The 16,917-nt window shown below is 37.5% G+C and overlaps 1 long non-coding RNA gene across 1 annotated transcript; it reads left to right on the top strand.

Annotated features, from left to right (window-relative positions):
- Positions 1-6,890: 6,890 nt before the first annotated feature.
- On the top strand, positions 6,891-10,573 carry LOC140443480 (uncharacterized). The gene is made up of 2 exons (XR_011951210.1): positions 6,891-8,268; positions 8,875-10,573. It is a non-coding gene; the product is annotated as an uncharacterized lncRNA (long non-coding RNA).
- The last annotated feature ends 6,344 nt before the right edge of the window (positions 10,574-16,917 follow it).

Here is a 16,917-nt window from a genome sequence, read left to right on the forward strand (position 1 = left end):
ATTTCTGTTCTTTGATCTTCTGTTATCTCATTGCACTTCATTACTGATTTCCCATTACTCATTACTGATTTACCACTGCATTTGCATCTCGGTCCTATAGCTTTTGCTTTTTTTTTAATATCATAATTCCATTTTTCTTCTTGCTTTTGTTTTCCAAAATATTCCTTTCCTTCTTGTCTCAAAATCTTATTTTTATTTTTCTTCCATTCCTTTTGATCTACATGACGTCTCTTTCTGCGTGTCCGTGAAGGGGTTTGCATTGGAGTGTTATTTTGTAGCTCTTCTAGTACTTCATTTTCATTTTCACTTGAACTTGTTTCATTTTCACTGGGTTCATAAGATTTATCTGAACGACTAGAAGAAGCTTCAATAACTTCTTCTTCCAAAATGGAGGTTGGCACTTCTTCACTATGAATTGATTCTGGAACGAAATTCTGACGATCTTCTGGTTCAATGTTGATTTCATCTTCAGGAAAATTTGAGGAGATAAAATTCAGGTTAGCAACTTTTTCTTCAGCTAGGGTGAGTAAATCATCATCAGTAATTAAATTGTCGTCAGCTAATAAGTGGTGATTAGATGCTGAGGAGCTTGCTAGATTAGTACTATCAGTTAAGAGTGTAGATAAATCCTTATCTTGATCAAAAGTATCACAAAATGTTAACAAATCTCTTTTTACATCGCTTTCGGCATCGCTTTGTCTGTTGGGCTTTTCCTGGATGTTTTGCTTAGCCAATAAAAGCATTTTCATCGCACGGGATTGCGGATTCATTCTGAAATATACAGCGTTAATTAGAAAGTATACTTTTATGTACCTAGCTAAGCAAAAATTCAGAATGTTATTATAGGGAAAAAAATATTAAAGGTAGGTACCTATGTGGTTTATCATCGAAACTATAATGGCCTATCTCCTATCCAAACTAAGTAAATATAAAATGAAAATTGCCCAACTCCAACACGATATTTTAACATCAGATTTACCCAAGAACGCACAAAAATTAAATACTAAATTTATATTCTCTAGATAATTTGAACGTCAAAGGTAATTAAAGCATTAAAAAATTATTGATACTTACCTCAGATATTGTTTTATGCACATAAAATTAAGAACAACAACGTTTCACCTGTTATTACCATTACACACTGGGACACACACACACACACACACGCAGTGATCAACCCTGCCCCTAGGAACATGTGTATACCAATGTAAGAATGGGATCCACATGTCCGAAGATCAAACCGGTCACACTTCGCTAGTCGAAGTGGTACCTATCTGACCCCCAGGCTTTTCCACCACCCCTCCTCATCGTGTGACTTACGTGAGGAGGCTTATGATCTGAAATTTACTTAAGATGCCCTGGGTAATAGGACATTTTTAGTGAATGTGGTTATGCCACCTAACTGTAGGGGTAGCCACATCTAGGCTTTTCTCCCTATTTACTTTACTGACTCAATTGATTTTACTCTAGCTTTACGTCGGGACTTGAGTCCCTAAAAAAAAGAAAAAAAGAAAAAAGAGCGTGTGTCCGGAAAATAGTGTGTGCTCGGTCACTCAGCCGCCGATTTGGCAAAATAAATTTTGTTCTCCTCGCCGGCTGAGCACCCGAGAGGGGTCCGGCCACCAAGCCCATGCATGCCGCACATGACCTCAGTGCTCGGATTTCGCGAGTAGATCTTTAATTTCGATCTGCCTTAAGGGCCTAGTCCGCTTAGCGGTATATAGAAGGCCTGGCGGGCCCCTTCTATATTTGCTATATAAGGTAAATTTACGTTAAACGGTTTAATGAAAAGTATGAATGTATCAATATGAATTTACCTTACTTAATCAGAAAACACATTTTTTTTTTTTTTTGTGTACTTCCTTGTGGCGTCGGGACTATAAAATGCCTGGGCAACAATTCTTTCCTTTTTTCCTTAATCCTATTTGTGTGCGTGTATTGGGTTGTGCATTCCCAAGTGTATAATGCTCTCACACACCCCGGTGTATATTGGACTTATAATTACCTAAAAACCTAAAAACCTAAAAAAGAAAAGCGTACCCTCTCGCCAGAGTTTTTTTTTGGTGTGTTTTCTGATTGACTGCATTTCTTTGTTCGTTCTTCTTGCAACCATCTCATTCTTTATTTATTCGTTCGGGTTCTCCCTATATCGAGCTATCTGTTGTTTTGGTCTTCTGTGTACCGTCCTTGTGTTTTCATTGTAGTTAGTCAGCTCTCTTAACATTCTGCTGGGGTGGTTTCTTAGTCCGTTAAAAATTTCATATGCTCTCTCGTCTAGCGTGCGTAGGAATCTTGTTTGTCCTCAGTCTCTATATACATATCTCAAGGGTACGTACCTTGGTATCTTAAGGGCATCTCTGACTATTTGATTTTGAGTAGTCTGTATCTTTTTCCTGTTTGTTTTACAGGTGTGTCCCCACGCAGCGGATGCATATGTTAGGACTGGCAGGATAATACTATTCGCAACCCTGATTTTGGTTTTAAATCGTAGTTTACTTTTCTTTCCAATAAGTGTTGAGAGCTGACTTTTCAACGCTTTGGCTTTGCGTATTTGCTGATTGATGTGCTCAGTGAACGTTAGCTTCTTATCTAGATGTACCTCTAGGTATTTAGCCTGGTTGGTCCAGTCTACTGGGGTGTTTTCGATTGTAATTTCGCGATTTGGTACACTTCTTCTGTGACTAAACATTACAGCCTGTGTTTTATCTGGATTTAGGGCTATTTTCCATTTTATGCACCATCTTTGGAATCTGTTTAGTGCTCTTTGCAGATGATTAGCTGCATGATCAGGGTTTCTCCAGCTAACAGCTATTGCTGTGTCGTCAGCGTAAAGACTCAACAGAGAGCCTGGCTTTTTTGGCGTGTCGGCCGTATAGATGGTGTACAGGTACGGCGACAGCACCGCTCTCTGAGGCACACCCGCCTCCAGGGTCCCGACTTCGGATAGGGTTGCCCCTATTCGAACTCTGAACCTTCTGTTGGCAAGATATGACGCAAGGAGGCATGTCATCGCCTCACTGTAACCAAATTCATTCATTTTATAGATGAGTCCATGGTGCCAGACTCTGTCGAAGGCTTTGCTGACGTCCAGAAAAGCTGTAGCTGTGTACATTTTTTCATTAAATCCTTTGGTGATGAATTCTGTAAGTCGTAGTACCTGTAATTCACAGGAGTGTTCGCTTCTGAACCCGAATTGAGCCTCTGGTATGGTTCCTAGCATTTGTGATTCTTCATTGAGTCTTTTTAGTATGACTCTTTCCGCTATCTTGCTTATAGATGATAATAAGCTGATAGGTCTGTAATTTTGCGGAAATGTGCCGTTTTTACCAGGTTTTGCAATCATTATTACGTGTGCCTCTTTCCACCTATCTGGGAAATATCGTAGTTTTAGCATGTTGTTTATTATGTTAGTGATATAAACAATAGCTTTTGTTGGTAGATTTTTCAGCGCCCTATTTGAGATGTTGTCGGGTGCTGGGGCTTTTTTGGCATTTGTCATTTTTATAAGTTCCTTTATTTCTTCGGGAGATGTATGTGTAATACCTATTCTGCCCTTTTTCCTTCTAAGTCTTCTCGCTGTTCTTTCTACCTCTTCTTCAAAGTCTATCTATTTCATCGTCGGGGTCTTCGTTGTTTCTACACGCCCTTTCTAGTTCGTCCTTCATGACTTCGGCTTTGTCGATTTCCGTATGGACAATCCCGTTTACTCCGTGTAGGGGAGGTATGGGTTTCTTGTCCTTTCGGAGGATTTTAGATAACTTCCAGAAGGCGGATTTGTTAGGATTTAGCTCATCGATATAGGAGTCCCAGCTTTCATTTCTATGGTTTTGAAGTTGTTTTTTCACTTCCCTGTCTAGCTCATTTGCAATCCTTTTGTCTTCTACCGTTCTTGTGCGGTAGGCTCTTCTTCTTTTCCGGTTTTTCCCTTTGATTAGGTTTTGAAGTTCTATACTTATATCCCTGAATCTTCCTTTTTGTCTTGTGATTGTTTCGGTTTTGGAGCTGGCATCGATAGCATTGTTTATTGCTTGTTCTAGTTTTATTACACTGTCTTCTAGTTCTGTAATATTATTAATTGTTGGGATGTTACCGATGTTCTCGCTCACAATTCTTCTAAAGTTTGGCCAACTTGTTTTCTTTCTGTTGTGGGGCTGCAAATAGTTCATTTCTGTTGCGCCCAGGGTCAGGACGATTAGGTTATGTGTCGAATCGCCTTCATTTAGAGAGTGTATCTCGTATTGTTGACCCACGTTGTGTAGGATTGCAATGTCGAGATACGTAGGGAGTTCTCCGTGGAAACATGTCGGTTCTGTTGGTCCGATGACATATATGTTCGGTCTGTTCTCGAGATGGTTGCAGAGATATCTTCCGTTTCGGTTGGTCGTCCTGTCAAACCAATTGGGAGATCTAGCATTTAGGTCTCCAATAATTATAGTTGGCTCTTCTGAGTTCAGTATTAGGCTCAAATCTTCGTTGAAAATCGGATCATGTGGTCTAACGTAAGCTGACACTATTTTTAGTGTTTCGTTGTTGGCCTTAAGTCGAATAATTGTGGCTTCCATTGTCACCAGTCCGTCTGGTGTTGGGATGTGCTCGTGTTCGAGTCCCCTTTTGACTAATATAGCTGTTCCTCCTGATAATGCTCTATGATCCGTTCTATAGATATCGTAGCCTGGAAATTTTGTTTTTTTCCTTTCCACTAGTTTGGTTTCTTGAAGGGCTACGATATCGAGCTCTAATCTGTTTATTATTTCATCCAGAAGGTTGATCTTTTTGAATATTCCGCCGGAATTCCATGACCCAATGCGTAGATCTTCGTTTTGGTTTGCTAACATTTTCGGACGGCTTCTCCAAATGCAGTCATCATTTTTGTTGCTTTGTCCATCATGGACATCATTTCCATCATTTTGTTATTATACTCTGTATGGAAGTTTGCGATGAGGGTAGCTGCGTCCTGTACCGACACTTCTTGTGGTTTTGCTGGAGATTCTGAGGTGGTTTCAGCGGATTTTTTCGCTGCCTGTGCGTAGCTGACTCCTTTGTTGATTGGAGCGCTGTTTATGGGTCTTCCTACCGGTCTTGTTGGGGCAGGTGTTTTCTTTTTGGGGGCCTTAGAGCATCCTCTATAATTTGCTGTGTGCGCTTCACCACAGTTTGCACATTTGGGGTCGGTTTCCCGGCTTTTCTCACAGTCGTTACTGATGTGGTTTTCTCCGCATTTTACACATCTGGATCCGCAATGGCAAGCCTTTGAGCTGTGATAGAACCCTTGACAGTTATAACACTGTAGGGTGTCTTTTGTGATTTTGAATTCATCCTCCACATAGATGCGCATGTAGCATATATCAGATATTTTTTTAATTTTTGCAACGTCTTCCTCTTTGAGGGTGACGATGAAATGTGGCAGTACTTTTTTATCAGCTTTTTTGGAGATCATATTGATCACCCTTGTTGCTTCTATTCCTTTATTGTATAGTTCGTCTTTAATTGCTACTGTGCTAGTAGTAGCAGATAGCCCTTTTATAATGACTCTTTTTAGTTTATCGCTATCTATGGGATATGCGATGAATTCTACTTTTGGACTGTGTTCTTCTAGGATGTGTACCATTCCTAGGTAATCTTTTCTGGTTTTTGTGTTAATAACAATCGATCTGCCTGATCGTGCAAACTTATTGACTGATATTATGCCTTGGTTGGCTGCTCTCTGCAGGATTTTTTGGTGTTCTCCTACAGTTTTTAGGATTATCGCCGGTGGTTTCGGCTCTTTTACTATAGGCTCCTCGCTTGTTTGCTGTGAGTCTTTTGGTACGTCGTTTTCTTTTTCAACTTGGCTATTTTTGCTCAAGTTATTTTGGGCAGTTTTCTTTTTCTGGCTTCTTTCATGAGCCTCTTTCGCAGCCTTGTTAAATTCGATTTCTTTCCGCTGATTTATTATCTGCGTCTGCTTTTCGGCGACGCTTATTTTTGTTTTCACACTACTGTCTGATTTCTCAGTAGTGGTGCCTGTCTTTTTTCCTTTTTTGTTTTGGACTTGTGTCCAACCTGCAGGTTCTTTGGTTGTTATGATTCTTTCCGGCTCTTTAGGCTTGCCTTTGCTACCGGATGGCTTTACGGGGGGAGGTGAACCGATTCCTAGTTCCACTAGCTTTACAACGTCATTATCGAGGGAGGCTTTCCACGGGTCGATTTCCATTATTGACTCTTCTTTCTCCTTGGCTGCTGTTAATGCCATTATATGTTGTACAAGTTTTTGTATCTCCTTGTCCTTTTCTTTGTTTTCGTTTCTCAGCTCAGTCATCTGAGCGAGAAGGTCTTGGATTTGTTTATTTGCCTTTTCCTCGCGGATACGGCTTTCTTCTTTAAGGGATTTGATCTGTTCCGTCAGTACATTGACCGACCTTAAAAGCTCATTGGCCTTTTCCCTTTCCGCCATTTCTCTGGCCTTTTTCTTTACTTCTTCGTCTTCCGAAGAGTCTTCTTTGGGCCTTAGCCTTTTCATTTTCTTGCCGATTTCGGGCTCGGCTTCATTTTTGGAGACGTTGTCCACGGCGGGTTGTGTCTCTACTACAGTTGGGGGTGGGGCTTCGCGCGATTCTGCAGCTGGGCTCGGCTCTTCGTCGATGGCGTCCATCGTATTGATATCGTCATCGGTGTCGATTTCGCTTTTTTCTTCCTCCGACTCGGGCAGATAGGAGTCATCGTCAGAAGATATTACGATTTCTATGTCGTCGATCGCGGGATTAGTCGATTTAATAAATTTATTATATAGCTCGATCGAGCTGTCAACAGAGGGGTTTGATGATTCGGCTAAATCATTCTCTTCTTCTTCTTGTGTTGTCACCTGCGTGACAACACTTTCTGGGGGGGGGGGGGGGAATATCACTCATATTGCCGTAAGGCAGTGAACAAATAGTTCATAAGATATAAGAAAATTCTACTTAGACGACTCTGTTTTTTTTCCACCGACTGACCGCTGTCAGTACGGCTTACTGGGTGCCGTCCCAGGTACCTCGCGGTAGTTCACTCCCTGTATTCACAGTGAGGGATCCTCTTCCTGTTTCTCACACCTCAGGAGCAGGGGCCGTTTCTGTCCGACCTTGTCAAATGTCAAGGCCTTACAGTGTCATCCCTGACGACACACTGAGGTGATCCCGAAGTCTTCGCAAACGCGAAGCTATTATAGCCTCCGCGAGGAGCATATAAAAACAGCTCCTCGACGGTTTAACTAGTAACAACCTCGCATCCGCTTTTCGTTAATATGTAGGACAAGTGCCTATGCCACACTCGGTGTCTTACCCACCGGGAGCTGAAAAGCTATGTTGACAATAGGTCAGTCGCCCCCACCTAAGCACGCTTCTCTCTTGAGCACGTCCGTACTGTTCGACTGCTCGAGTCGAACTTTTACACACTGGGAGTTAGGCCAACTGCGTATTGTTGAAAATCAAGCCGGAGATAGGCGAGTTTCGACTGGTATTTTGTCGCGGCATTTTTGACATTTCGGTTGTTAGGCGTATTTAAGTCGACGCGGTTAATTTTTATGAACCCAACCAACCTAAAATGTTAATTTGAGCTAAAAGTGGAGTTAGGCCATTTGCATCTTAAGCCGACGATAGGGCCTCTATTCTGCTATGATATTATTACCATATTATTTTGAAATTGGTCACAGATGAACTCAGTGGTCTTAATGGTTGCTCAACGATGGAATTTTAGGAACTTTAAAAATCTACATTCATTGTTCTTGTTTTTTAATTTTCCATATAATGTGCATACAAATCATTTTACTTTTACTATTTATAGCATATATTTACAGCAAAAAGATATTTTGAGTCTATACGTCAATATTGAAATACCTAATAAAATGTGATTATTTTAAATATTAAGAATATATAAATTGAATGGCGATCAATGTAGAAATTTTTTCTCACGTCACTTGGAAATGAATACGAAGACAGTTAAGCTCCAAAAAATGCGAAACCAAAATGTATGTTTTTATTTATTTTAATAGCATTACACTTGTCAAACTTTTGTAGACGGTCCTGTATTCCACATCAGATATGTTGAAAATATATTACATAGTAACGTAATAGTTTTTATATGTACCAAAGTGTTCTAATATTTTATATTTGCATGTCATATTAAAAATAATAATTAATTTATAACATTTTACAAAACCGATTTTGTACCTACCGATTTGTAGTAATAATTTTGTACCTCAGTGATTTTATAATTATGTATAGAAAACATTTTATCTATCCATTGTTTAAAAAAGTAGGTAAAGTACATATCTGACAGTAAGTCTTTGTTTACTAATTATATTTTTTATATGTTTACTTCAGTACTTTTTATGTCATTAAAATAACATGTATTATTACAATTATATATAAAATTACCTTTTTCATATTTCTCTTTCTTATTGAGCCTATGTTTCTGTGTAACTTACTGTTAAATCGTTTTACATATGGGATTTGGCTGTTTTGGCTTCCAAGAGATTTGTCCCAGCTGGGAAAAATCTCTTGGAAGCGGTTGCTTAATGTGTCATGGATTAATTTATTCTTATCGTTACTTCTCAATAGTGTGTTTGTTCCATCTGGGAAAAATCTCTTGGAAGCGGTTGCTTAGTGTGTCATGGATTAATTTATTATCGTTACTTCTCAATAGTGTGTAACAATAATTTTATATTTAATATTATGTTTTTATGGAATTAAGCCACAGTTAATTGTATCTTTTAATAAGGATTTCCGAATTGGAAATCGAATTGTCAAATATTAGTTAAAAATGTAATTTTCGCTACAATCAACTGTGGCTTAATTCCATACAAACATAATATTTAACTTAGAAATTTCAGAACCATTTAAATAAATTTTATCTTTGTAGACAGAACATTATTGTAATATGAAAAGTGAGTTGTACCAAACAAATCAAGAAAGAAACCTGTCTTGCAGATTTTTTAAACATAGGTTAGAAAGTTAATAATGTACTTAATAGTATTGACCAATGTAATAACAGTATTCTTCTCGGATTAAGGAATATTTAGAATGTCAAGATTACGGACCATTCTTGCAGATACAAAGATCAATAAAATTTGTTAGAATTTAAATATAAAGACCATGATGCTCATTTATCTAATAATAATCGGAAGTTACACTTTTTGTGTTGCTATTATTTTATTTTAATTTGTCATATTTATTATAAAATAAAATATTATTTCAATGTTAATAGTTGATTTACAAACGAAAAATATAAAGGGATAAACTGTTTCAAGTATTACGATCAATTGGAGTGTAAATACAGTGTTCTGTAATTCAAATTTGATTCCAGCTTCGTTTACACTTGTTTTTATTTAATATATTTGGAATTTTACAGTATTGGATATAAACTCTTAGCAAGAATTCATCAAATTTGACCGTGATTGACGCAATCAGTAACTAATAACATATGTTGATAATGTCCTACTTTAATATTAGTATTTTTTTAGTACAATTAAATTAATACAATACAATAATATTTATGATGTTATAAAACGCCTCTAAGGAGCTATTCTATTTTTCAAAAATTTTAACTATAAGGATGGTTCTACGATTATCACATTTGTTACATATAAATCTATATAAAACATCGAAATAAAATTCTTTCATGTATTTATATTTTTATATATCTACGTCATTCATTAATCGACATTACAAGTGTTAACAATTAATATGTATTAAAGGCCATCATCTCGCTGTTTTTACCATATATAAATATTTCATGTTTTTTAAAGTAGTTCTTCAGTTGATATTTAACGGCAATTCTATTTATATATCATCGATTCCTAATATTATATTCATCTATTTTATAATTCAATTTAAAAAATAATTGAAAGCATGTTAGTTAATTTTATTTCATTTGTACTGGATTTATGATTCATTTATAATGGATATGCTGTTAAACTTTTATTATAATCAATATCTCGGTATTCTCAATCTAAATTTATATTATTACATGCTAGTCATTGTTAATTAATTTCCAAGTAGGATTGTATCAAGTTAACTACTTGTTTTCAATACTTTTCTCTATCATTCCTATAAATTAAGTAGACGTTAAACCGCGTCAGATTTTAAAGATAAAATATTTCCAATAAAATTTATTTTGTGTCTTCACCCTTTTTTTTTTTTTGAAGGAAGTGCCTATAGCAATTTTATGTATATTCGTCAGCACTCTTTTTTTTCTAAGCTCTAGAATCTACAATCTTTTGATTATTATGTTAATGAGTTATTCTAAACTATACCCTTTAGAGTTATTAAAAACCTCAAAACAAATTAGTTTGACTTAATCTAAATTTGATTTGGATAATTTGTAACAAATGTGATCCTAATTTTAGCTAAGTGCGCATTAGTAGTGTACATTTACTTTATGCTTGTATTGCCGCACACACTACATTTTAGATATTAAAAACTGAAGACTTAATTTTGTCAGTATTCTAGTCATTAGGTAAGAATTGCGTTGCTAACTAGATAATGCATTGTAGCTATTTATATGTAAAAATATTTGTATTTATAAAAATTGTTTTATCAATAAACAATATCAAAATTGACTTTTGTTTCATTTATATATAATGAAAATATTGAATATAAACTAAAAATCATAAAAAACGAAGTATTTAATAAAATGTGCGTATCGAAAAATTCCTGAATTCCTGAATGCCGTTCTTGAATAGTAGTTCGTTATCTTCTTGTAAGTATTGGGAGTTTAATGGCTGAGCTTTGGATTTTTATTGTTTGCTGGGAGTCTGTTTTTTTTTTGGATGACTTTGTCCTTCTTATGGTGCCGTGCACCTATAGTGCGTTGGCGAATTATCTTAAGGTCAGACGTCTGTCTTTTGCGGCATGCAAAAGTTCGCCAGTGTTAGTTACGCCTGTCCAGTTCTTTATATTTCGCAGCCACGACATTTGTTTGCGACCTACTCCTCTCTTGCCCTCAATCTTTCCTTGGATAATTAGTTGAGGGATTGCGTATTTTTCCCCTCTCAGGATGTGGCCCAGGTATCCAATCTTTCGTGCTTTGATCAAGCTGAGCAATTCTCTCTCAGTATTTGCTCTTCTTAGGACTTCCTCGTTTCTCACCCTATCTGTCCATGGTATGCGGAACATTCTTCGCAAGGTCCACATTTCGAAGGCTTCCAACTTGTTAATGGAAGATATTTTCAACGTCCATGTCTCCATGCCGTATAACAATATGGACCATACATAGCACTTAACCATTCTGTAACGGAGATTGAAGGAAAGATTGCGGTTACAAAGTAGCGGTTTAAATTTAAGAAAAGCTTGTCTTGCTTGTTCGGTACGGCATTTTATTTCTTGTTGAGGATCCCATTGGTCATTCACCATCATTCCCAAGTATTTGAATGTTTTCACTTGCTCGATTGGAGCATTATCTACGTGCAATTGTACTCTGAAAAATGCGCCCTTTCCTATTGTCATGCATTTTGTTTTTCCAGCATTTATCTTCAGGCCATATGTTTTTCCTGTGGTGCTTACTTTATTTAGTATCAACTGCATATCATGTTCGTTATCTGTGATTATTGCGGTGTCGTCAGCGTAACGAATTTTATTTATCGGGTACCCGTTGACCTTTATACCACAATCAGTGCCTTCAAGTGCCTCTACAAAAACATTCTCCACATAAAGGTTGAACAGCATAGGAGACAAAATACACCCCTGTCGCACCCCCCGTAAAATTTCGAATTCCTCTGTGTTTGTTGATTTGTTCAGCCTCACACGTGCCTTTTGATTCCAATAGATTCTGGATAACTCTTATATCTTTCTCATCAATATCAGCATTGTGTAGCATTTTTATTATTTCATCGTGTTTTACGGTGTCAAAAGCTTTTTCGTAGTCGAGGAATGTGATGACTATATCTTTTCATTGGTCCATACAGTTTTGTACCAGGGTATTCAAGCAGAATGATGCTTCGCGCGTCCCGAGTCCCTTCTTGAAACCAAATTGTGTCTCGCCGCTCAGCTCTTCTAGTTTTCTGAACATTCTTGTGTGGAGTATGCGAAGAAATATTTTAAGTAAATGACTCATCAAGCTAATCAGTCTGTGGTCCTTGCACCTTGTCGCTCTTTGTGATTTAGGGATCATTATGAAGGTTGAACAAAGCCAATCCGTTGGAATGTGGCCGGTGTCATATATGGCATTGAAGATTGTTACCAGAGTGTCGATGTTGTCATCATCCAACAGTTTTAGGGCTTCCGTAGTAATGCCATCAGGTCCAGGGGCCTTGTCCAATTTTGCTATTTTTATAGCGTACTCCACCTCGGCGCGAATAATCGGAGGACCGGACAAAGTTTCTGTAGATAGGTTAGTAGTTGGCAGATTCGGTCTGTTGTCTGCAAAGAGGGACGAAGCATAATCTGTCCAGATTTTAGCTAGTTCTTCCTGGGTATGTACGTAGTCGCCTTGATCATTTTTCAGATTTGTCTCGTGGTGTTTCTTGTATATATTCGAAATTTCTTTAACCTTTTTGTGTAGTCCAAAGCTGTCCCCCTTTTCTTGTAGTGATTCTAATTCTTCACAACGCTCTTTCATCCAGATTTCCTTTGCGGTTTTAATTTTTGCTCTTATCGTACGTTGAGTTTCATTGTATTTACGTTGGTTCTGATGTATTTTGTACTGTCGGCGCTGCTCCATTAGCTCAAGTATCTCTTCCGTCATCCACTCGTTTTTGTGATTTCTTTTTATTTTACTTGCGATTGATTCATCCGCATTGTCAACAGCCATTTTTATTTTCTCGCAGGTTTCCTCTATGCAATTTACTTGTATATTTCTCAGGTTCTCGTTGATGTGGTTGCCGTATGTAGTTCTAAGCTCTTCATCTCTCATTAGTTCTCTCATGTTTATATATTTTTTATTTGATGGTTTTTTAACCTTCGCCAGTCGAAGCCTTACATTTGCGATTAGGGGGTTGTGGTCAGATGAAATGTCTGCACCAGGGTAAGCAGCCACTCTATTTATATAGTTGCGGAATCTTTTGTTTATCAAGATGTAATCAATTTGATTTCGTATAATATGACCTGGCCTGTCTCCAGGTGCTCGCCATGTATACAATCTTCTTGGTGGGAGCTGATACCGTGTATTGGATATGACAAAATCATTTTCTTCGCAAAATTCAATTAATAAGTCTCCCCGCTCATTTTTATTACCCAGACCGAAATTACCTACCGCATCGCCACATCTACCCTTACCAACTTTGGCGTTGAAATCGCCCATTATGATATTAATGTCGTTTTTCTTTGTGACCTTTAATGCTTCATGTATGTCTTTATAGAAAGCTAAAATTTCAGTTTCAGGTTTATCAGCTGTGGGCGCGTAAACCTGGATTAGGTTGATATTAATAGGTTGGCCTGCTAACTTCACTATTATTACTCTGTTTGAAATGGGTATGTAATCTATAACAGACATCGCAATTCCACTATCAAGTACTATTGCAACTCCGTGTCTGTGGTAGTTATCTCTGGTGTCGCTACCGGAATAGTACATTGTAAAGTTGTCTTTATGGGAAATACCTGAGCCAGACCACCTCGATTCACTTACACCCATTATCTTCACTTCTAGGCGCCGAATTTCTTTGAGCAAGTTATCTATCTTTCCTGGGATGCACAAACTATTGATGTTCCATGTCGCTACTTTACGAATAACATCTTTAAGTCGAACCCGGGGGATTCTTAGCACCCTCGGACCATCTAAGGTCTGCCCGGAACTGAGGGCCTTTGGTTCACTTTTTTCCGACATATAAGATAATTATTCCAGGGATATTCATGTGGATCTTTAATTTAGTGGCTTCCCCTTACCTTCTAAATCCTTATGCCGTTGGCCAAATTTTGGTTCATTCGCCTTCGGGGCCGATTTATCAACCCCAGGACAAAAGAGTGCCCTGCCACTTACCAACTCATCCGCCCGAAGCTGTTGGTCAGTAAGTGGGGGGATTGCTTATACCGGCAATCACTCGGTGATTGAGAGATCAAATTTGTTGAGACTATTCTAGGCTCGGTCGGTTAGAAATTCTTTTAGATCTGATAAAGAACTGGGGTGATTGATCATAGAGATATCATTGTCATCTTTTTTTAGATGAGTTTCATTATTTATTCCATGTTCTCAACTACACTATTTAATTCTTCCGTGTGAATTTTGACACGAGATAAAACATCTGCATTGGTGTTGGATTTCCCTTTTTTTATATATTACTTCGTAATCAAATTCTTCCAACTTTAATCTCCATCTGACAAAATTTGAGTTTTGGTCTTTGTATAATGTTGTAGTGGTCGATGGTCGGATAAAATTTTGAATTTTCGTCCGAAAATGTATGAGCGGAAGTATTTAGTAGCCCACACATTTGCTAACATCTCTTTTACGAAAGTGGAACCTTTCATTTCAGTTTCATTTAAAGTTTTGGATGCATAGGTAATGGGTTTATCGTTTCCTATTGGAGCATGTGATAGGATGGCTCCTATAGCGAAATTGCTTACATCAGTCGTAAGGTTGAAGGGTTTAGTGAAGTGGTTCATTGATCAATAAGCTTTTACAGGTTTTAATACAGTTTAAGAATTCTTCTTCGTGTTAAATTTTTGCATACTTTTTAAGACATGTGGTAAGTGATTTTGTAATTTTGGCAAAGTCCTTTATGAATTTTCTACAGTAATCAAGGAATCCTAAAAACCCTCGAAAATATTTTGCTGTTTTTGGTGTAGGGTAGTCTATGATGGCTGTAAGTCGGGTTTCGTTTTATTTCCTCGCAGGTTACGATGTGACCTAGACAATCTACTTATTTCTGAAGAAATTCACATTTGTCAACTTGTATTTTAAATCTTGTTTCTCTTAATCTCTCAAAAATCTTCTTAAGATTTACCATCTGTTCTTGAAGAGAAGTTGAAAATACAATAATGTCGTCCATGTAGACTAGACATATTTCTCTCATAAATCCTTTTAATACGTTTTCCACTACTCTCTGGAAAATTGAGGGGGCATATTTTTGAGTGCAAATGGCGTTCTCAGGTATTCATAGTGGCCATTTTCAACGTTAAAGGCAGTCTTCTGGATATCTTCTTTGGTCATTTTAATTTGATGGAATTCGCCTGCTAGATCTAGGGTGGAAAAGTATTAGCAGCGTCCTAGTTTGTCCAGAATGTTATATTTGGAATTGGATATCGGTCATCGATGGTTTTCTCGTTCACCTTCCTGTAGTCGACAACTATTCACCATTTAATTTTTCCTGAGGCATCTGGTTTCTTTGGAACGGCCCAGATTGAGGATGACCAGGATGATTGACTCGGTGTGATGTTTCCTTGATTAAGCATCGAAGTGATCTACTTATGACTTGGTATAAACTGGAACTTCATCTCTGGTTCCCAGTATATGGTGCTTTATTTGGTTAGTAAATGTTAACGGATCGTCTGGATAATGAAATATCTCTGCAAACTTCCTGCACAGCCAGCCGTCTTAGGTGAGATTCTTCTTCTGTATTAAGATGATCGGTTCTAAGGAGAGGATCGATATCTCTTAGATTACTGTCTTCGGTAGGCATGATATGTGACGTGTATATATGATATTCTTCGAGATTTATTGGTTGGCTTTTGATGGGATCAGTAAATGCTACTTGGATATATTCATCGGTGTTATTGACTAGTTCGGTCCAGGCAAGTTAATTACATGCGACGGTGAGAGTTTTTCTTAGGGTGGCACCTTCGACTTCTTGTCTTGAGATGACGATTGTACCTGATCTTTCTTTTACTGGCAATCTCACTTATTTGGGGCTCTAGCTGTATTAATTGGGCTTTGTTTGGGACATTAATAGGAAGAATAGAATGCTCTTTAGTAAGATTAGCTTGGGTAAAATCGCGATTTTCTTTGAGAATCGCGAAAGATTTTCGAGGCCGATAAAACCGTCAAATGTCTTGTGAAAATTGAAAAGGTGAAATTTGAAGTTCCGGGTTAAATTCGGGAGAAAGTGGAATTTCTACACATAATCTTGTGGATGATTCTGAAAAATGTATGTATAAATGGTGCATATTTATTATTATTTTTGTAGAATTTATTGGCTATATAAGGATCAAGGAAAGATTTAGTGACTACTCTATCAAGGGGCTTTTGAATTTTTATGTAAGGAAGCTCTCGTTTGTCAGCATAGGAATGCAATTCTACTAGGTTTCTTCATTTTCTTCTTGAAATCTTTGAAAATTTACATCTTCTTCCTCATATTCTTGGCTTTCTTGTTCATAGTAAGGGTAATCTGGGTATGTGTCATTGAATATACCTTCATCGTAATTGTTTTGAATAGGGGGTTGGAATGTCCCTCTTACACTATTGTTGAATGACTGTTGTTCCAAAGGCATTTGGTTTGGCCTAAAGAATGGCTGTGGCCATTGGGACTTGGGCGCTCCAGGCTGCCATCATGTAGGAGCGGGTGAATGAGTTCAATTGTGTCTCTGCGTTTGTGAAGTGGCTGATGGTTTGTTAGAAGATGATAGGAAATTATTATAAGATTTTTGGAGATATCTAATATTATTTTTTTCCTGAATATATTGGATAGCAAGAGCCGAGATTCGGTGGTCTCATGGAATGAATTGTTGACCCTAGGGGTTCTCTTAGACCTGCCAAAAATGTGGTTAGAGCTTGTTGGAAAAATTATCTTTTACTTCTTTTACCTTTCTCATGTTCTGTGTGCAATTCAGAAATTATTTCTCTAGCTCTTTCTTTAATTTTGTGCATATTCCTCGGGAAACATAAAATTTTGAAAATATTTGGGATTTGCACGATTCCTGAAATGGTTTAGAAGCGTGGAAATAACATCAAAAAAATTGTGAAGTTCATTTGGATTACTGTCGTACTCTGGTACGGTAGAAAGATCTTTATTAATATCTGAAATGGGTAACATATTAG

This window comes from Diabrotica undecimpunctata, chromosome 6 (genome assembly GCF_040954645.1).
Source record: "Diabrotica undecimpunctata isolate CICGRU chromosome 6, icDiaUnde3, whole genome shotgun sequence".
Taxonomy (NCBI): domain Eukaryota; kingdom Metazoa; phylum Arthropoda; class Insecta; order Coleoptera; family Chrysomelidae; genus Diabrotica; species Diabrotica undecimpunctata.